At 36.8% G+C, this 21,630-nt stretch overlaps 1 pseudogene; it reads left to right on the forward strand.

The window, feature by feature from the left end:
* Positions 1 to 665: 665 nt before the first annotated feature.
* LOC109048417 lies at positions 666 to 18,033 on the forward strand (annotated as a pseudogene).
* The last annotated feature ends 3,597 nt before the right edge of the window (positions 18,034 to 21,630 follow it).

Here is a 21,630-nt window from a genome sequence, read left to right on the forward strand (position 1 = left end):
GTGATCACTGAGGTTTAATTGCCAAAAAAGTCTGCCAGATATATGTATATATTTATTTTTTTATTTGGAAGGACTGTCACACTCCATCTTTGGTAATTAAAGAGGAAATAATATGAAATCTAAATGTCCAAAAACAAATAGTTATTAATATGGTAGTTGCCCAAAATATTAGTTGTATATTACCTTTTATCAAAAGTAAAAACTTTTAGTCATCACATTGTGCTAGTCTTGCTTTCACCTCTAAAATTAAATAGTAGTGACAGCTGACTGCTTCTTCACATCTGAACCAAGTTCCTCCTCTTTGCCAAGATTGAAATAAGATGCAACATTGAAATAAGACCTCAGTGACATCAAATTAAACATTATAAACAAACACATACACTCAGCAAGAAAGCCTACATTAAAAAGAAGAGACACAACATAAGAACAACATGGACTGTTAAACCTTTATATCATATAAGTGTATTATCCAAAAGTCTATGATTATTATGTTATTGGTTTAAAATTAAAACATATCAACATCATGAATTTAAGTATAGAAATGCTGTTCAGTTGATCTAAACCATGAGAATAATTAAAATATCACATGTTCCAGCAAACCAACAAAACAATTGAAGGACAACATGTTGCTATTTTCCACTAGGACTGAGATGCATCATCATAAACCATATAGAATAACATGACCAAATCCAGCCGGACAGTTCAGCTGAGTCTTCAGTAAAGATACTATATAAATGACAACCTCTGATTGCAGCACAGTTGCCCATCAAAAGTCGGTGAGTCACTATCTATCTATCTATCTATCTATCTATCTATCTATCTGTCTACCTACCTACCTATCTATAATTATATATACATATATTAGTATTTAGTATATAGTCATTTATAATTTTTATTTTTCAGAATCCTGAACTTGACAGCTGCAATTTCTATCTGAGCATAATACAAGGTAAAGAACTTCCCAATTGATGGTGACAATATGATCTGTTTGGAGGTTTCACTGATTGGAATGTATTAGGAGAGTTAGAGTTGAAAGTTAGACAATGACGATCAAAAAGTGAATCTAATTAAGTATATCAGCATGGTGATGTCAGTTGTACTCCACAGTGAAGTACAATCATGGGAGATGGTGAAATGGAGTGTTTCGGCCCGGCGGCCATTTACCTCCGGAAGCCAGAAAGAGAGCGACTCGAGGCTCAGACCGCCCCCTTTGATGCCAAAACAGCATTCTTCGTGACAGATGCAGCTGAGATGTACTTGAAAAGTACTCTTATTAGTATAGAGGCTGGCAAAGCTACTGTCAAAACTCACTGTGGGAAAGTAAGTATCATAGATTTAAAAAAATAAACAAAAAAAAACTATTTCATATGTGACTGTGCTTGAGTCTTCAGAGGTTAAAGTTTTTCACTTTAATAATGTAGAAATGTGTGTACAAAAGTCTAAACAATGTTCATTACAGACTGTCACAGTAAAAGAAGATGAAATCTTCCCAATGAATCCTCCCAAGTTTGACAAATTGGAGGACATGGCCATGATGACCCACCTCAATGAGCCTTCTGTGCTGTTTAACCTCAAAGAGCGTTACGCAGCATGGATGATCTATGTAAGTAAATCATAATTTATTCCTGGAATAGGGCAGCAACATTGTAAAACTGGATTTCCATTTCAGACCTACTCTGGCTTGTTCTGCGCCACTGTCAATCCATACAAATGGCTCCCAGTGTACGACTCAGTTGTTGTGTCTGGATACAGAGGCAAAAAGAGGATTGAAGCCCCACCTCACATCTTCTCCATCTCTGACAACGCCTACCAGTTCATGCTCACTGGTAAGTGGATTCCAGCAGTCTCAACAAATAACAGTTAAAAAGACAATGAAAAAAATACACTTTATAATATCTAGTGTGAAGTATTAGTGTATAATTCATTGTCTATAAATTGTTGTTTTGACAGTTCATAGAAAAGCTAAATTAACTCCAAATGCTTCATAACAACCATTATCTTTAATTATTTTATCTTCTATATGTACTTATATGAATAAATAACTGAAATGTTAACTTTAGGATATAACCTATTATCGAATTGTTGAAATCTAATTAAAAAAAAAAAAAAAAAACCTTCACAAACACTTTATAGAGTGCTACCTATTTTATATGTCCTGTTAATATTTCACGGTTTATTTTCAGATCGTGAGAACCAGTCTGTCCTGATTACGTGAGTAAATATTATTCTTCTGACACAACCTGAAGCTTTTCAATTATAAATGTAAATCAGTAAAAGATTTATGACTAAATGATGATCTCATATAAATCTCCAGTGGAGAATCTGGTGCAGGAAAGACTGTGAACACAAAACGTGTCATTCAGTACTTTGCAACCATTGCGATGGCTGGTCCAAAGAAGGCAGAGGCTGTCCCTGGAAAAATGCAGGTTAGTGAATATCTATTATAGACAATGTTATTGAGTACAGTGTTTGTGATTCACCTCACGACTACCCACTGTGCTACAATTACATCTAGGGATCACTGGAGGACCAGATCATTGCAGCCAACCCTCTGCTGGAGGCTTATGGTAACGCCAAGACTATAAGGAACGACAACTCCTCTCGTTTTGTAAGCTGCACCTATGAATCATCATTAATAACATCATAAATTTTCAATCACAAACAGTTGAGTTTTTATCAATGATTTCAATCTAGGGTAAATTTATCAGGATTCACTTTTCGGGCACTGGTAAACTGGCCAAAGCAGATATTGAAACTTGTGAGTCAACACAGTGTTTAGCCAAACATTTTATTTGGAGTCTAAGATTGGGTTAATAAATTGAACACAATGTCTTTTTTCCTCTTTTTTTTTTCTTGGAAAGATCTGCTAGAAAAGTCAAGGGTAACATTCCAGCTGTCTGCTGAGAGGAGCTACCACATCTTCTACCAGCTCATGACTGGACACAAGCCAGAGCTGCTCGGTGAGAAATAAACAGGATTGTGTTTTTCACTTATTTCTATGTTTGAGAGCACTGGCAACATACTGCACATCAATTCTTTACAGAGGCCCTGCTCATCACCACAAACCCTTACGACTATCCAATGATCAGCCAGGGTGAAATCACTGTCAAGAGCATTGATGATGTGGAGGAGTTCATTGCCACAGATGTATGTGGACAGCTGAAATATTATTAGTAGTAGTAGTATTTTTAGATTTTATGCAAAATTTCTGAGCAAAAACAAACATCAGAAAAACACCAGCTTGAACTGAATACTGCATGACACAGTATAAAATACTCCAATAAACAATATGATTTATTTGGTCTGTGTAAAAACAGACTGCCATTGACATTCTGGGCTTCAATGCTGATGAGAAGATCAGCATCTACAAGCTGACAGGTGCTGTGATGCATCATGGGGCCATGAAGTTCAAACAGAAGCAGAGAGAGGAGCAGGCCGAACCTGATGGCAATGAGGGTAAGATCAAATTTTAGCACAAATGAACATATAAACATTCACTTAATTAGCAACAATAATGCTTAAAACTCTACTTCCTTAGCGGCTGATAAAATCTCCTACCTCATGGGCATCAACTCCGCTGACATGCTGAAAGCTCTGTGTTACCCCAGAGTGAAGGTCGGGAATGAGATGGTGACCAAAGGCCAGACAGTACCACAGGTGATGACTTCATCAACACATTTAACTTGTGGATACGTCTCAGACATGTCTCAGACATAGTCATCGTGAGAAGTAAGGGTAATAATCTACAATGACCTTTGAATTTCTCAGGTGAACAATGCAGTCTCTGCACTCTGCAAGTCTGTCTATGAGAAAATGTTCTTGTGGATGGTTGTCCGTATCAATGAGATGTTGAACACAACAAATCCTAGAGAGTACTACATCGGTGTGCTGGACATCGCTGGATTTGAGATCTTTGATGTGAGTATCAGTCATTAATGTCTCTGAAAGAATCAAGAAATAAAAGATAACAGTCAGTTGCAGTAAATGCTTCTGTTGAATTATCAGTTCAACAGCTTGGAGCAGCTTTGCATTAACTTCACAAATGAGAAACTGCAACAGTTCTTCAACCACACCATGTTTGTTCTGGAGCAAGAGGAGTAAAAGAAAGAAGGCATTGAATGGGCATTCATTGACTTTGGTATGGACTTGGCTGCCTGCATTGAGCTTATTGAGAAGGTAAGAGGATATTTGGTAAATAAAAATAACTATTCTCACTGTGCCTGTGCTTGAGTGTGAATATTTCTTCAACAGCCAATGGGTATTTTCTCCATCCTTGAAGAGGAGTGCATGTTCCCAAAGGCTACAGACACAAGCTTCAAAAACAAGCTGCATGACCAGCATCTGGGAAAATGTTCAGCTTTCCAGAAGCCCAAGCCTGGTAAAGGGAAGGCAGAGGCCCACTTCTCTCTGGTGCACTATGCCGGCACTGTGGACTACAACATTAATGGCTGGTTGGAAAAGAACAAGGATCCACTGAACGACTCTGTCGTGCAACTTTACCAAAAGTCAGCACTCAAAGTGCTGGCCTTGCTGTATGTCGCTGTGCCAGAAGGTACAAACATATCTATTTCCTCAATTCCTTTGTGTTTTAATTATGTACAAGACACCTGCTTACAAAAACAAAAAAAAGAGATAATCAGAGCGCAACAAACTATGTGATCGCAGATTTTGGAGTTTAAAAATATGAAGTATATCTATGCAAGAGAACAGTTAGATTCAACAAGATGTAAATAGAGATTTATTGAAGGGCTTAATGGAAATCAACACAAGATTAATAGAACAAAAATTCTGTCATTGATATACAGCAGAGGCAGCTGGAAAGAAAGGAGGCAAGAAGAAGGGTGGTTCCTTCCAGACGGTGTCTGCAGTTTTTAGGGTAAACAGATTCTCTCTCTTATTGAAGTTTGTGATTTTTACACTATTACAGATTAGATTAATCACAAACATTTCCACAGGAGAACTTGGGTAAGCTGATGACTAACCTGAGGAGCACTCACCCTCACTTTGTGCGCTGCTTGATTCCTAATGAATCCAAGACTCCAGGTAATCTTGATACTTGAAGACTCAAATACATCACAATTTTGAAAAAATGTCTGGAACCTTAAGAACATTTGCATTTCAGGTCTGATGGAGAACTTCCTGGTTATCCACCAGCTCAGGTGTAATGGTGTGCTGGAGGGCATCAGAATCTGCACGAAGGGTTTTCCCAGCAGAATCCACTACGGTGACTTCAAGCAGAGGTAAAGACATCTTTTTGCAACTTCTTACTTAGAGATGATGTATCACCTAATCTTCACTTCTTTACATATTTCTCAAGAATACTACTTTCACCTAAATGTCCTCTAGATACAAAGTATTAAATGCTAGCGTCATCCCTGAGGGACAGTTCATTGACAACAAAAAGGCTACAGAGAAACTCTTGGGCTCTATTGATGTTGACCACAACCAATACAAATTTGGACACACCAAGGTGAGCTGTTCAGCAAATACACCATGTAGACAAAACTATTTCAACTCTTTCCTTCTCATTTTTTACTCTGCTACAACACAATGACATTGTAGAGAATTCTGAAGCTTTTGAATAGGCGTTCAAGTCTAGGCTTTATGTCAGTCAAGTTATTCCACACCAGATTACACAAAACATTTCTATATGGACCCCACTCTGTGTACCGGACACTGTCATGCATCCTCAAACTGTTACATCAAAAAAGAAAGGACAAAATTCACTCAAATGTCATTCTATTCTATAGTATAGAACATAATTAATTTTTCCCCACTGCAATTACTGGAACAGCCAAACTCCGTTTTTATTAGGGCCATATCCCAGGCCACATCAATGCTGAAAAGGACTTATTGGCTTCTTCAACACTACACCCCTAATATATTACAAATGTTCTTGTAGGTGTTTTTTAAAGCTGGTCTGTTGGGTACTCTTGAGGAGATGAGAGATGAAAAACTAGCAAATCTGGTTACCATGACTCAGGCTTTGGCCCGAGGATATGTCATGAGGAAGGAGTTTGTCAAAATGATGGAGAGGAGGTACAACTTACAATAATGTTTGGAACACAACTGTTTAGTAGCACAGTGTGATAAAGGCTGATTTACTGATTACAATTTTCACAGGGAGGCAATTTATTCCATCCAATACAACATCCGCTCATTCATGAATGTAAAACATTGGCCATGGATGAAGGTGTACTTCAAGATCAAGCCTCTTCTGAAGACTGCAGAGAGTGAAAAAGAAATGGCATCAATGAAGGAGAACTTTGAGAAAATGAAAGAAGATTTAACAAAGGCATTAGCTAAAAAGAAGGAGCTTGAGGAGAAAATGGTGTCACTTGTTCAGGAGAAAAATGATCTTCTACTGCAAGTAACTTCTGTGAGTATTTCAGCTCTTATTTATCCTAATATGGATCCTACAGTTATGAACATAAGTAGGGATGCACCGATATGAAAATTTTGTCTGATACCGATAATTCTTTATATATGAAAGCCGATAACCGATATGTTGGCCGATAAATCTGAATCCACGTCACAGAATTTATGACAGCCTGATTACCAAAAAAGTCTCACCATTAAAAGGTATTAATCACGTCAACATAAATGAAACACAAAGCAGCCTTAAAAATAAATTAAATATTGCTTAAGTAATGGAAACAAGTGACTGGACAACATTACTTACGTGTAATATATATATATATATATATATATATATATATATATATATATATATATATATATATCTTATGTAGACGATGGAGTGTGTTGAAAGACGATAATCATGTAGGGACTATAGCCAGAGATATTGTCAAAATCATTAAATATTATCATTATTAAGAGTACTTGGCATTTCCAATGAATGTAGGCCTGTTATTTTTGTCTATTATTATTGGGTTTCTTTTATTATTAAATGAATATTAGAATTAATTTGCTTCGCAACAATTTCCTAGTTTATCACCACATAACTGACACGCAGTGACTCACAGACTGTGAGGAAAATAAAAAAATTGGCTATTAGCTTAGACTACTCCTCACTGAAAATTTTTTTAAAATGTCTTTTAAAACGGGTCTATTACAGCCTACAACGAGTCATAGCCCTACAGCCTAAATAAAATTGTTACACTTCAGTAACATTTTATCAATGAAGCAAAAGAGAAACATTAAAGGAATAAATTAAAACAGTTATATATATCACATATTAGGAGATTCGTCTCTCGTCATCTCTGAGAGAATACGCGCTGTTAATGTCTCGTCAGATGCCGAAAGTGCCGTCAGTTTATACTTCCACTATCACGGTGAAAGACGTTCACCGGCATAAGTTTGACTTGCACAAAGTTTGCACGTTGCTTGTATGATATCCACTGGCTCGCCTTCACGGTTTAAAATAGAAGTAGCCTATTTCCAATACTGCAATGCACCGGTGCTACAACCCGAATAGTCAGATCATGGACCATGTCGTGGACATGCTCTTGGCTCTTCCTGTAAAACCGTGCTGAAACACGGCAAATAAACACAAATAATTCACAGCTTTTTTATAACGGTAATATTCTCTTTATAATATTACGTTTATGACATTCCCAATTATAGTTATTAATGTTGTGCATTGCTGTTCAACCTGCGTGTGTGAAGCTGAAGAGCTGAATGAACACTGGTAAACTGAAGTGCTGCCAGCTTATTTAACTTAGGGAAACGCATCATACATTTAGATATTTATACAACATTAATATAATATTACAACTTATATATTTACAAAAAGATGTAAATGCACACGTGAACTTGAACTAAGTTATATGCTAATCAGAATGTGTAACTTCTATTGTGGATGTGCTCTTGGCTCTTCCTGCAACAACACGCTGAAACACGGAAACCAAACCGAAAGAATTCATAACGTTTTATTATAATAGTGTTCTCATTATAATGTTTTTTATATCTATCTATATCTATATATTTTTTTATATATATATATATATATACACATATACATATATATATATATATATATATATATATACAGTAGGTAGACATCCAAAATGGGTAATACCGCTGCGCGTACCGCCGCGGCAATTCAGTCGCGTGTTAAAATCATTCGCGAAACTACCGCCAGGTGGCGCAAAGGGACTGATTGCGAACTGAATGTAATTGTAAAATGAAAGGAAGACGTTAAACAACAATAACATTATAATATACATTATAACATCCTTAAAAGCCATTAAAAAAAATAGGATAGTCTAAGGCTACAGTCTACTCATCAAAAAATTAAAGAAAGACCTTTACACAAAGGCTCTTATGCATGCTATTGTTATTAAACAGTCATTACATACATACATACATACATACATACATATACATATATACACACACACACACACATATATATATATATATATATATATATATATATATATATATATATATATATACGGATTAAAAGCTAAATGTTTTCATTTCAGTACATTCTTGGTTTTAAAAAAAAAAAAGAATTATAATAATCTTCAGGTTCCATTTGCAGAGCGAAATGAGAACGGTGCAGCATTTACAAATAATTCTTATTCACTCTGTTATTATTCTTGACTTTTCAAATTGCTAACACTTTGCATTTTTGAATTATGCCTTTACTGTGTGACCAAAAATTGTGAATTGTGACTTTGATCGCGCTGGTGCCTCACGCGCACATATTTAAAATTATAAATTTGTTGAATTTAAAGGATTTGTTGTAAAGTGAAGGGAACTAAAAATATCCTGTTATTAGCCTATAGCATTATAAGGCCTGCCGTTATTATTTATGAATGTCATAAAATGCAACTCTCACAAACTTAATTTATTTTTAGCGTGTTTTCATGTATGTTTTTATCCAGCTTTATTTTTCCATTGCATCTGAAAATGACTTTGTGCATCACATTCACTCGCGCGCTCAATCTGCCTCTCGCGATGCTTAGCTGTGGATGATTTCAAAATGTTTGATATAAAGGTTGCTGTCACATTTTATGCAGGAACTGTTCATTTTAAAAAAAAAAAAAAAAAAAAAAAATATATATATATATATATATATATATATATATATATATACACATATATATATATATATATTGTTAGTTTTATGCTAACATGCAATCAAGTTCCTCAGATACGATATAAGACTCAAGTTCATTTAGACTATTTAACATGCACTGTGACATTTTACCGTTTCAACTTATAAACTCCTTGAGATTTAAAAGTCAGTTTAACAGTATTGAAATTCAAGTTGAATCTAGTATAAAAAAGGTTTTAATTACTTAAATTATTTCTATGAATTAATAAGTTAGCATGACTTTTTCATCATAGCATTTTTTACGAGCTGTATTCGTTTTCTGAAACCAAGCACCCACTTTTTTTAAATCTATTAATCGCTCCCATATCTCCTACAACCTCAAATAAGGGCTAATAGAGGTTCTTTCTTTTATTATTTATTTATAATGTTTATTCTTGAAGAATAAAGTATTTATTCTTTAGTAAAATAAGGGACAGAATTAGGGACGATCCAAATATTTGTAATGTACAATAATATAGGCCTATATCTGCCTGCAGTTAAAAAGTTATATTTGTTCTGATTCACCCATTTATGTAGGATACAATTATTCTAAAAATAAAAATAAATAATGTCATAAAAAATGCCATCGGCTTGAATAAATTTTACCATTATAGAATTGGGGTAGTAATTTAGGAGGTGAAAATACAGTGAAATTACAAATGGCATGGGATTTTAAAGTATGACAACTGAAGGTCTATTAAACGTTTCTATGATGCAGTTTTTTAAACAATGGCACTTAAAGTTTTCAACTAAAATATTATTTCAACCATATAGCCTGTGAATAAATAAAATGCATACTTTTCAGTGAAAGAACACTGAGAGTGTAGGTTGCTTCTGGTGTTTGGATTTGTACTTCAATATAATGAGATCCAAGTTTAAGGTTTTTTTTATTTTTTTTCTCTCTATTTAACAGCATTAGCTCAATGAAATACGTCTTCCTTCAGGTAGACTGAATGTTTTCCTGCCTTGCTAAATGTTGGGCTCATGATCAATGAGTTGTATTCGCCTCAAACTGATTTAGTAAAATCAAACCGCTGACGGTGAAGCTGGGTCAGTTAGAGCTCGCGCTCGCTGTGAAGCGGGAGCAGCTTACGGAGGATTCCGCTTGGTCTTAAAGCCTTCCTCAAACGCCTACGTTCACAAATAACATGATTTTGGCAAAAATAATGATTAATTATCAATTGATAATTTGTTATTATTTTGGTCTAGTGATAATAATAATATGGGCTGCAAGAAAATAATGAATAAAAAGAGTAAGGCTGAGCTGACGTCTATTTGCGAAAATGTGCTTTGATGCGCTTGTTTGAAAACTTGTGATTAAAGCGCCACTCAGCGGTCAAAAGCTGAAAATGCACTTTGCAGACGCCGCGGCGGCGGTACGAGCGGCGGTAGAACCAACGTTTTGGATGGCCACCTACTGTATAGGCTATATATATGACAATCTCATTCATAGTTATTAATGTTGTAAGCTGCTGTTTGAGCTGCGTGCGCTGAGCTAAAGATGATCACCAGCAAACTGAAGTGCTCTATTAACCCTCTATATAGCTTAACCAAACGCATTCTATTTGAGAAAAATCTGATTCATATGCATAAAATAAACACAATACTACAACGTACAATTGCACAAAACACTGTAAATGCACAAGCGAACTTAACTGTGCTATTCATGTGTGGATCCGTTGTGAATGCACTCTTCCCTTAACAACGCGCTAAAACATGGGCGAACAAAGATTCCTTTACATTATTTTACAGTAGCTAATGATCTCATTATAATATGACAGACTTGCCCTGCACATGTTGCAGTTCACTGTATTTTCCTTTTCGAAGTGATTCGAATAATATTTCAAGCAATTAAAAACATCATGGTGAACAGTGCGCATCTGAAGCGTCTCTGCAGGAAATAATGCATTATTTTTCAGCTCTAAGATATCAGTCAAATTCTCTTAGCGGTTCGATAACAATAACAGAAAAATTACAATTTATCAGCCAATACTGATATGGTGGCCGTTATATTGTGCATCTCTAAACATAATTCATTAACTATATCCATGTCAATGAACAGGAATCTGAAAACCTCTCTGATGCTGAGGAGAGATGTGAAGGGCTCATCAAAAGCAAGATCCAGCTTTAGGGCAAACTCAAAGAGACAACCGAGAGACTGGAGGATGAGGAGGAAATCAATGCTGAACTGACTGCCAAGAAGAGGAAACTGGAGGACGAATGCTCTGAGCTGAAAAAAGACATTGATGACCTGGAGCTCACCTTGGCAAAAGTGGAGAAGGAGAAACATGCAACAGAGAATAAAGTCAGTATATATATTGTATATATTAGGTCATGTTGTCTCCCTTTTTTCCAAACTGTGACAAACGCCAGTCTCCCTTTTCAGCAGAATGCGATAAATCCACTCAACCAATCACAGCACACCATTCCACACACCCCAGACAGTAATGGTGGCGCTTTGAATACACTCAGCATCCTAGTTTTCCTCATCTACTTTGTACTTTGTGATCAACAAACAAGGACTGCACCATGAATCACATTTGATTGTCATGCGCATCTCGTCAGTAAAGCCGATTCGGTGATTAATAGTACCGGTAAATCTCTATCACGTGCTTCTGCTTTCAGATGGAGCAGCATTTAATACACAGAGCCGTAGATCACAGACAAGCTACAAAATATTGAGTTCATTAGATGAATCTCATTCGATTATGAACGCAATATTGCGTAGCTTGTCAGTGTAAGTGTTTTTATTAATGCCATTTATGTTTTTGTTAATACAGCGTATAGCACTAGTCAACTAAATGAATGTAACCAAAGACAAATGCACTTTCGGAAGCTGAATGTAAGGGAAATGTTATTTTGGAATTTTTTTTGTGGTCTAATGTGATATTGCTGTTCATATTCTTGTTCATGAAGAAATTTTCTTTTATTGTTATAATTAATTTATAGCAAACAAGATGACCCGTTGAATTCATTTTGGGAGCGATGACCGATGAATGTATTTTTAGTCCAGTGCCTGTATATAAGATTAGTACTGACCAAAATTCAGAGGCTGTCATATATGGATCAACTTACTATGTTGTGTAAATAACTTTCAAATTAATTCAATGGATTTATTGCATTTTGAAAAAAAAAAAAACAAACATGGAATTATTGCATTTTGGGGGGAAAAAAATAACATTTTATAATAAATATTTGAAAATCAAAATCTGGATTAGAATTTTTAATGTTATTATAACCTAATGATGCTATGTGAAAGTTTGAAACAGAAAAATATAGGTTTTCATCTTGCCACTTTCTTGGTAAAGAAAACACATTTTTACTCAAATTAATCAAAATGGATTTATAGCATTTTGGAACCAAATTCTTCATATACACTGCAGATTGTGATTCAGGCTCTTGATAATGAAACCAGAAATTAATGTTTCCATTTAGGTGAAAAAACCTGACAGAGGAGATGGCCTCTCAAGACGAGAGCATTGCCAAGCTGACCAAAGAGAAGAAAGCCCTCCAAGAGGCACACCAGCAGACTCTTGATGACCTTCAGGCAGAGGAGGACAAAGTCAACACTCTGACTAAAGCTAAGACAAAGCTTGAGCAGCAAGTGGACGATGTAAGATGTTTGGCATTAGAATAAGACCATGAATCAATAAGAAATCAAATGTATTGCTCTATACCAGATTTTAATGCTCCAGTTTGTGTAACAATAGCTTGAGGGCTCATTGGAGCAAGAGAAGAAACTTCGTATGGACCTTGAGAGAGTCAAGAGGAAGCTTGAGGGTGATCTGAAACTGGCCCAGGAGTCCATAATGGACCTGGAGAATGAAAAACAGCAATCAGATGAGAAGATCAAAAAGTGAGTGGCCATCAGATTTTGAACTTTACATAATTACACAAAATAAGTATTTGGCACATTTAACAAAACAATACTTTAAAAACAGGAAGGATTTTGAGATAAGTCAATTTCTCAGCAAGATTGAGGATGAACAGTCTTTGGGAGCACAGCTTCAGAAGAAGATCAAAGAACTTCAGGTAACACTAGCTTTAATCTTTCTGATGTGAAATGGTGAAGTTAGATGCACAGCTGGAAAAATCCATATTACAAATATCCTTATAAAGAAGCCTTTTTTTTATTTAGGCCCGTATCGAGGAGCTGGAAGAGGAAATTGAGGCAGAGCGATCTGCTCGTGCCAAAGTGGAGAAGCAGAGAGCTGATCTTTCCAGGGAACTTGAAGAGATCAGCGAGAGGCTTGAGGAAGCTGGTGGTGCCACTGCTGCGCAGATTGAGATGAACAAGAAGCGTGAAGCCGAATTCCAGAAGATGCGTCGTGATCTGGAAGAGTCTACCTTGCAGCATGAAGCAACAGCTGCAGCTCTCCGAAAGAAGCAGGCAGACAGTGTGGCTGAACTCGGAGAACAGATCGACAACCTCCAGCGGATCAAGCAGAAGCTGGAGAAGGAGAAGAGTGAATACAAGATGGAGATTGATGATTTGTCAAGCAACATGGAGGCTGTGGCTAAAGCAAAGGTAATGTCACTAGATGATCATTAATAAGTACAAAATCATCTTTACAAACATATTCATATAATCTATAATTTCTTTAGGGTAATTTAGAGAAGATGTGCCGCACTCTTGAAGACCAGTTGAGTGAAATCAAGGCCAAAAGTGATGAAAATAGTCGCCAGTTGAACGACATGAATGCACAACGAGCAAGACTTCAGACTGAAAATGGTAAGAGAGTAAGCTACACATGTAAAAAATCTTTAAAACAAAATTGAATAAAAAGATTCTGTTATTATATTTCATGCCAATATCTGTAACCTGTTTCTGGTGAATTTAGCCGTCAGCTGGAAGAGAAAGAAGCACTTGTTTCACAGTTAACTAGAGGAAAACAGGCTTTTACTCAGCAAATTGAAGATCTCAAAAGACATGTTGAGGAAGAAGTCAAGGTAGAGTTGCAAATATTACTTAGTTTTGATAATCAAATTATTTTTAATGTTTTTTTTTTTTTTTGAAAATCCAAGCCGTCGTGTAGATAGTAGACTGTTTAAAATCCCAAAATGTGCCACCCTATAGGCCAAGAATGCTCTGGCCCATGCAGTTCAGTCTGCCCGCCATGACTGTGACTTGCTCAGAGAGCAGTATGAGGAGGAGCAGGAGGCCAAAGCTGAACTCCAGCGTGGAATGTCTAAGGCCAACAGTGAGGTGGCCCAGTGGAGAGCCAAATATGAGACCGATGCCATCCAACGCACTGAAGAGCTTGAGGAATCCAAGTAAATACAGCAAAGGAAAAAGTCTTGAGTACCCTACATTTAATTTCACAAATATTAGTTAGATTTCATCATTTAATACAACTTTCTTCAGGAAAAAGCTGGCACAGCGTCTGCAGGATGCTGAAGAATCCATTGAGGCAGTGAACTCCAAGTGTGCCTCTCTGGAAAAGACCAAACAGAGGCTGCAGAGTGAAGTAGAGGACCTCATGATTGATGGGGAGAGGGCAAATGCATTGGCTGCCAACATTTATTAGGATTATAGAAACTTTGATAAGGTAAGAAAGATGTGGATAATCTTCAAATCTAAAACCTTGAACCATGGACTTGGCTAATTAACAATGATTACCTTTTTCTCCAGGTCCTAGCAGACTGGAAACAGAAGTATGAGGAAAGCCAGGCTGAACTAGAAGCTGCTCAGAAAGAAGCTCGTTCTCTCAGCACTGAGCTTTTCAAAATGAAGAACTCCTATGAAGAAGCTCTTGACCACCTCGAGACCCTAAAGAGAGAGAACAAGAATCTGCAACGTAAATGGCACTTTTATTTTTACAGCAAGGAATTTAAAAATCAGAGATGCCTTAAAAACAGGAAATGATGTACAATTGATTTTTAAATACTTTTAGAGGAGATTTCTGACCTCTCTGAGCAGCTTGGAGAGACTGGAAAGAGCATTCATGAGATAGAGAAAGCCAAGAAGACAGTGGAGTCCGAGAAAGCAGAGATCCAGACTGCACTAGAAGAAGCTGAGGTGCCATTCCTTTTGCTACAATACTAACATCACACTAGTGCTTTGAATAATATTAAAACATTGTATATGTAGTGGTTCAAAACCTTAAATGAATGTAATTATTTCCTTCTTAAACAATCACCAAATATACCTGCCATAACTCTGGAGCCATATAGTACAATTTTTACAAGTTTAAAAAGTAAGTAAATTATTTCCTTTTTTCCTTGCAGGGCACCCTGGAGCATGAAGAGTCCAAGATTCTTCGTGTGCAGCTGGAGCTGAACCAGGTGAAGAGTGAGATTGACAGGAAGCTGGCTGAGAAGGATGAGGAGATGGAACAGATCAAGAGGAACAGTCAAAGAGTGTTGGATTCCATGCAGAGCACTCTGGATTCTGAGGTCAGGAGCAGAAATGATGCCCTGAGAGTCAAAAAGAAGATGGAGGGAGATCTGAATGAGATGGAGGTCCAGTTGAGTCATGCCAACCGCCAGGCTGCTGAGGCCCAGAAACAGCTCAGGAACGTCCAAGGACAACTCAAGGTATCTCTCTGTAGAATGAGGAGTTTAAGTGTTTGATCATATGAATATGACACATGAATTAACTGAAGCATGGCATGCAACTAACAAAGAAAGAACATTGCCACAGGATGCCCAACTGCACCTTGATGAAGCTGTCAGAGGACAGGAGGACATGAAGGAGCAGGTGGCCATGGTGGAGCGCAGGAATAGCCTAATGCAAGCAGAGATTGAGGAGCTGAGAGCTGGCCTGGAGCAAACAGAGAGAGGACGCAAAGTGGCGGAGCAGGAGCTGGTGGATGCCAGCGAGCGTGTGGGACTGTTACACTCACAAGTACAAAAAGATTATTAAATACTAAGAGCAAATTCAGATTAAATGATAAATTATTAGTTAAATATACACTAAACTACCTGCTTAAATCCTGCAGAATACGAGTCTTATTAACAGCAAGAAGAAGCTTGAGACTGATCTGCTCCAGGTTCAAGGTGAGGTGGATGATGCAGTCCAGGAGGCCAGAAATGCAGAGGAGAAGGCCAAGAAGGCCATCACTGATGTGAGTGTTTGCAATATGTTACTCTATGCTAATTTAAACAGTTATTTGACTTCGTTTAGCTGCATGTGGTAGCAGAGAGAACATTCATGGAAGCTAATTCTATCTATATTGCTTAGCTCGTTTTCATTGGCCTACATTTCAGGCTGCCATGATGGCTGAGGAGCTGAAGAAGGAGCAGGACACCAGTGCTCACCTGGAGAGGATGAAGAAGAACATGGAGGTGACTGTCAAAGACCTGCAGCACCGTCTGGATGAGGCTGAGAGTCTGGCCATGAAGGGTGGAAAGAAACAGCTCCAGAAACTGGAGTCCAGGGTAAATTACAGACTTACTTAGGGTGTACTCATACTAGGAACGGTTGCCTTCTAACGAGCCATAGTGCGATTATACAATGATTATGGAGTCAGATGACACTGATGGAGGAATTTGCAGCTATACTCACAAAGTATAAATGATGTTCATCAATTTAAATAAGGCCTGTTGAAAATCTGTATTGTTAAAATTATTTATTAATTTATATAATAAAATTGATTATTTTCAAGTAGTACTAAATGTTTTTTGTATAAAATATGATAGTAGTGCACACAGTTAGTAGCTGTCCCGTGCTCTGGTGCAGTTAGCGACCACACTACATGTGTATCACGCCAGAGCCCAACTGAACCATGCTCTGGCTCACCTCTTCAAGCGGGCTCAGATATGGTACAGAGTGATCACACTAGTCAAAAGAAATGAACTTTGGGGGTGCTCGGGAATGGTTCAGATCGCCTAGTGTGAGTAACCCTTAGATGAATTGGCCATGGCAGAGATTTTACAGTTATAACAATAACTCTCTACTGAGTGCATGAGTTGGAAGCTGAAGTTGAAGCTGAACAGAGACGTGGTGCAGACGCTGTGAAAGGAGTGCGGAAATATGAAAGGAGAGTGAAGGAGCTCACCTACCAGGTAAAACTACACATGAATTAGATATTTAACACCTTTCATGATGATTTACTTAGTTTAACCAAGACCATAAACAATTTTACACCCAAAGACTGAGGAAGACAAGAAGAACGTGACTCGCCTGCAGGATCTGGTAGACAAGCTGCAGCTGAAAGTGAAGGCCTACAAACGCCAAGCTGAAGAAGCTGTAAGTCTAATGTCAAATGTCTTGAGTGTGAAGCTTTGACATTTTCTATTCAATTCACTCAGTGCCATGAGTGCAATGCTCTGAAAGGGGTTTGGATATCTTGTGTCATCCTAACAGGAGGAGCAGGCCAACACTCACCTGTCCAGGTACAGGAAGGTCCAGCATGAGCTGGAGGAGTCTCATGAGCGCGCTGACATCGCCGAGTCCCAGGTCAACAAGCTGAGAGCCAAGAGCCGTGAAGCTGGGAAGGTAACAACAGATGATGATTATGTAGAGAAAAGTGACTTTTTTACATAAAATCTATGAAACATTTTAAACAATGTTTTTCAATTCTTTTATTTATTCATTTTTTGCTTTTTTTTAAGACTAAAGTTGAAGAATGAAGACAAGAAACTACACATACAAGCAAGCATATGACTGACTTGTGCTGAGTTCTTCTTTGTCCATTAACATGGCAGAGTTTGACTTTGTTCTTCATTCTTTTTTCCACTTTCAAACTTCATCTCATACTCAATCACTGTTTTAAAAGACAACTCATGAGGCATGATATGGCAAAGAACACAAATGCAGAGTACTGAAATTGTGATAGTGACATAAAGAACCCAATAATGAAAAGCAAGGGGAAAAAAAAAACCTAAACCGGAAACAGCCTGACCTTCATAACAAAAATGTGAACTTGTGTTTGTATGTCACTTTGGATGAAAGTGTCTGCTAAGTGCATAAATGTAAATGTGTTGGAATAAACCAAAAGTCACTGGCAAATAAGAACACAAAATACTCAAGGAGACAAAAGAAAATGGGTATATTAATGCACTGTAAAAAAGGCATTACATGAAACCATGACAACAAAGGAAATACCAAAATACAAAGGGAAGGGGAAACATGAACACAGAAAAGTCAAGAAGAGGTGTTAGTGAGGCCAGCAGGGGGCGCTTACCCTGTGGTCTGTGTGGGTCCTAACACCCCAGTAGTGTATAGTGATGGGGACACTATACTGTAAAAAGCACCTTTCTTTGGATGAGATGTTAAACCGAGGTCCTGACTCTGTGGTCATTAAAAATCCCATGGCACTTTTCGTAAAGAGTAGGGGTGTAACCCCGGTGTCCAGGCCAAATTCTTTCCACTGGCCCTTGTCAGTCATGGTCTCCTAATAATCCCATCCACAGATTTGGCTCTATCTCTCTCTCCTCTCCACCTGTAGCTGGTGTGTGGTGAGTGCACTGGCACCGATGTACTGTGGCTGCCGTCGCATCATCCAGGTGGATGCTGCACACTGGTGGTGTTTAAGGAGAGAGACCCCCTCATATGATTGTAAAGCACTTTGGGTGCACAGCGATACACAGTAAAATGCTATATAAATGCCTCATTCATTCACAACAAAACTTCAAAATAAGTTTGCTTTCAAAATGCTGCATTCCAAAGCATACCAAAATGTATGAACGTTACATGCAGAGGCATTGAAAAAGTTGCAACATGCTTTGATCTTCCTGCCGGATAAGTGGTTCATGGAGCTCTCAATAGTTCCAAACAACTCTGTGCTGTCTATATGTTTGAATGGGTTTAGTCGGGACAGACAGCAGTTTTACTATATTTGCAGCAATTTCTAGTACTTATGTGCATTGATAACTACACTGACTTCATTTTACAATAATATTTTATTCTTTGGAGTGATAAAAATACAGCATTGCTAGGTTCTCATAGCCCTTTGCAGTTATATGTGACCAAACACCTTACATGTAACTTTTAATCAAATTAAATAATTTTACTATATTTTCATTCAGTTCTATTTAGTTATTATTTTGATGAGATTTTTGGCGCTTAATGATATGTTCACCCATGAATGACCAAATAAAATATAACATTCTCTAAATGGTTTATCATTATATATTATGTAGCATTAGGGTTAAAATGGATGCCCACAGTACCAGCGGGAAAACTTTACGTTTTTAAGTTCCAATGCAAAGAGAAAAATAATATTCATAAGTAATGCCATGGTTTAACCACTAGATGCCCATATGGCCATTTAATAAATATAGTATACATGTATTTACCGCTAGTCTAGTTGCTCAAAAGAGTTTTGCCGGTCATAATTGCTTTTTTTTTTTTTGGGTTTTTGCATAGACAAACATTAAACACTTCATTTCAGTTTAAATTTGTTTTTAAATACAGTGTCTCACCGGCATTAAAATTTCACAAGGTTAATTACTCACTTCCCAGTGTTATTTCAATGAATATTCACATACTATACAAACATATTACTAAAAAAGGCAAGCATATTCAGAATTGATAATTAACCAAATAAAAAATGTCTAAAACTTAAAACTAGGAAACTAGCATCTTATATGTGTTTCTCATATTATCTACCTGCAATCATAATAAAACTGTCTATTATCTAATGATAAATGTTAAGTATAACGTGCACCATAAAATGCCGCTACTGGCCAGAGATTTCCAAACTGACAGAGTGTGTCTGCCTCCCAAACAATGTTAGGTAGTTTATTCCAGAGTTTGGGCGCTAAATAGTAAAAGGATCTGCCACTCGCAGTTGATTTTGATAATCTAGGTAATCTAGGAGTTTTGAGAACGCAGCAGATGTGGAGGACTATAATGTTATAAGAGCTTGTTCAAATACTGAGGTGCTAAACCATTCAGGGCTTTATAAGTAATAAGTAGGGATGGGCGGATCGATCCCTAAGTATCGATACTTTTGATACTGATGTTGTATTGAAAGGATCGATCCTCACATAAAAATATTGAATCTAAAGTGTATTTTTTTAACCTTTAATTTTATTTACTTATCAAGAAATTTGGTGCATAAAATAAGCTTCTGGGTGGAAAAATAGACTAAATTAGCGAATACTTTTGTTGGATAGAACCATTTCTCCTGCTCATCAGAACACACTTAAATGCTGAAAGACAGAACCAAGCAATCACAGACAGCGTTCGCTGCTGACGCATGGCTCTCAGTGTTTGTTCAAATAGGGCTGCATTTCCCAAAAGCATCAGAAGCATAAGTAGATCTTAAGAAACCATCACCACATTATCACATTATATTACATAACATTGTTACTATATATAAAATTAATTCTGAGAAATGCATCACGGTTTCCACACAAATATTAAGCAGCAACAATAATAAATGTTTTTTGAGCAGCAAATATTAGAACTATTTCTGAAGGATCATGTGACACTGAAGATTGGAGTAATGATGCTGAAAGTTCAGCATTGATCACAGATACATTTTAAATTAGATTTTAAAATATATTAAAATAGAAAATAGTTATTCTTAATTGTTATATTTCTTAATATTGCTGCTTTTACTGTTTGTTTGTTCAAATAAGTGCAGCCATGGTGAGCATGAGACTAAAAAAAATTACAAAATCTTACTGACACCAAACTTTTGTGTACATGTAATATTTATCTTAAATTGGCTAATTTGTGCAAGTAAATTTATTTAAACTGGTTGTTAAAAGTTCAAATGGATTGCGTTATGTTCTGTAATTGCTGTTAAAAAAATCTGTCAGAAAAAAAAGCTAATATTTCACCTTTAGGGGTACAACAGCCTGGAAGCCTTTTACAAAAATTAACCATGGATTTATTATTGTAACCACAGTTTACCACAGTAGTTGAAGTCAAGTCAAGTTAGCTTTATTGTCAATTCTTCCACATGTACAGTACTTACATACAGAGAATTGAAATTGTGTTACTCTCAGACCCTTGGTGCATAGAGATAACACTAACAGTAGAACATTAAATACAGATCAAATATAAAGTGCAACTATGAAAATAGGATATATAAAAAGAAAGATAAGTAAAGCAGCAGTAACGATAAGTAAAGTAATGCAGTAACCACAAATTTACCATGGTAATAATAATAATAATAATAATAATAATACATTTTAGTACTTTTGTAACACCATGTTTATTTTTCATGAGTTAACCTCAAAGGTGCACCTTTGTAACTTTTTTACTTGCACAAATGACTACAGCCCCATTGACTCCCTCTGCCAATGCATTGATGAAATGAACAGTTGGATGTGCCAGAACTTTCTTCAGTTAAACAAGAAAAAAAAATGAAGTCATTGCATTTGGAAACAAAGATGAAGTTCTAAAGGTGAATGAATACCTTGACTCTAGGGGTCTAACAACTAAAAATCAAGTCAGGAATCTTGGTGTGATTCTGGAGACAGACCTTAGTTTCAGTATTAATGTCTTAGCAGTAACTAAATCAGCATACTATCATCTCAAAAACATTGCAAGAATTAGCTGTTTTGTTTCCAGTCAAGACTTGGAGAAACTTGTTCATGCCTTTATCACCAGCAGGGTGGACTATTGTAATGGTTTCCTCACCGGCCTTCCCAAGAAGACCATT

The sequence above is a fragment of the Cyprinus carpio genome, unplaced genomic scaffold (genome assembly GCF_018340385.1).
Source record: "Cyprinus carpio isolate SPL01 unplaced genomic scaffold, ASM1834038v1 S000000168, whole genome shotgun sequence".
Lineage (NCBI taxonomy): Eukaryota > Metazoa > Chordata > Actinopteri > Cypriniformes > Cyprinidae > Cyprinus > Cyprinus carpio.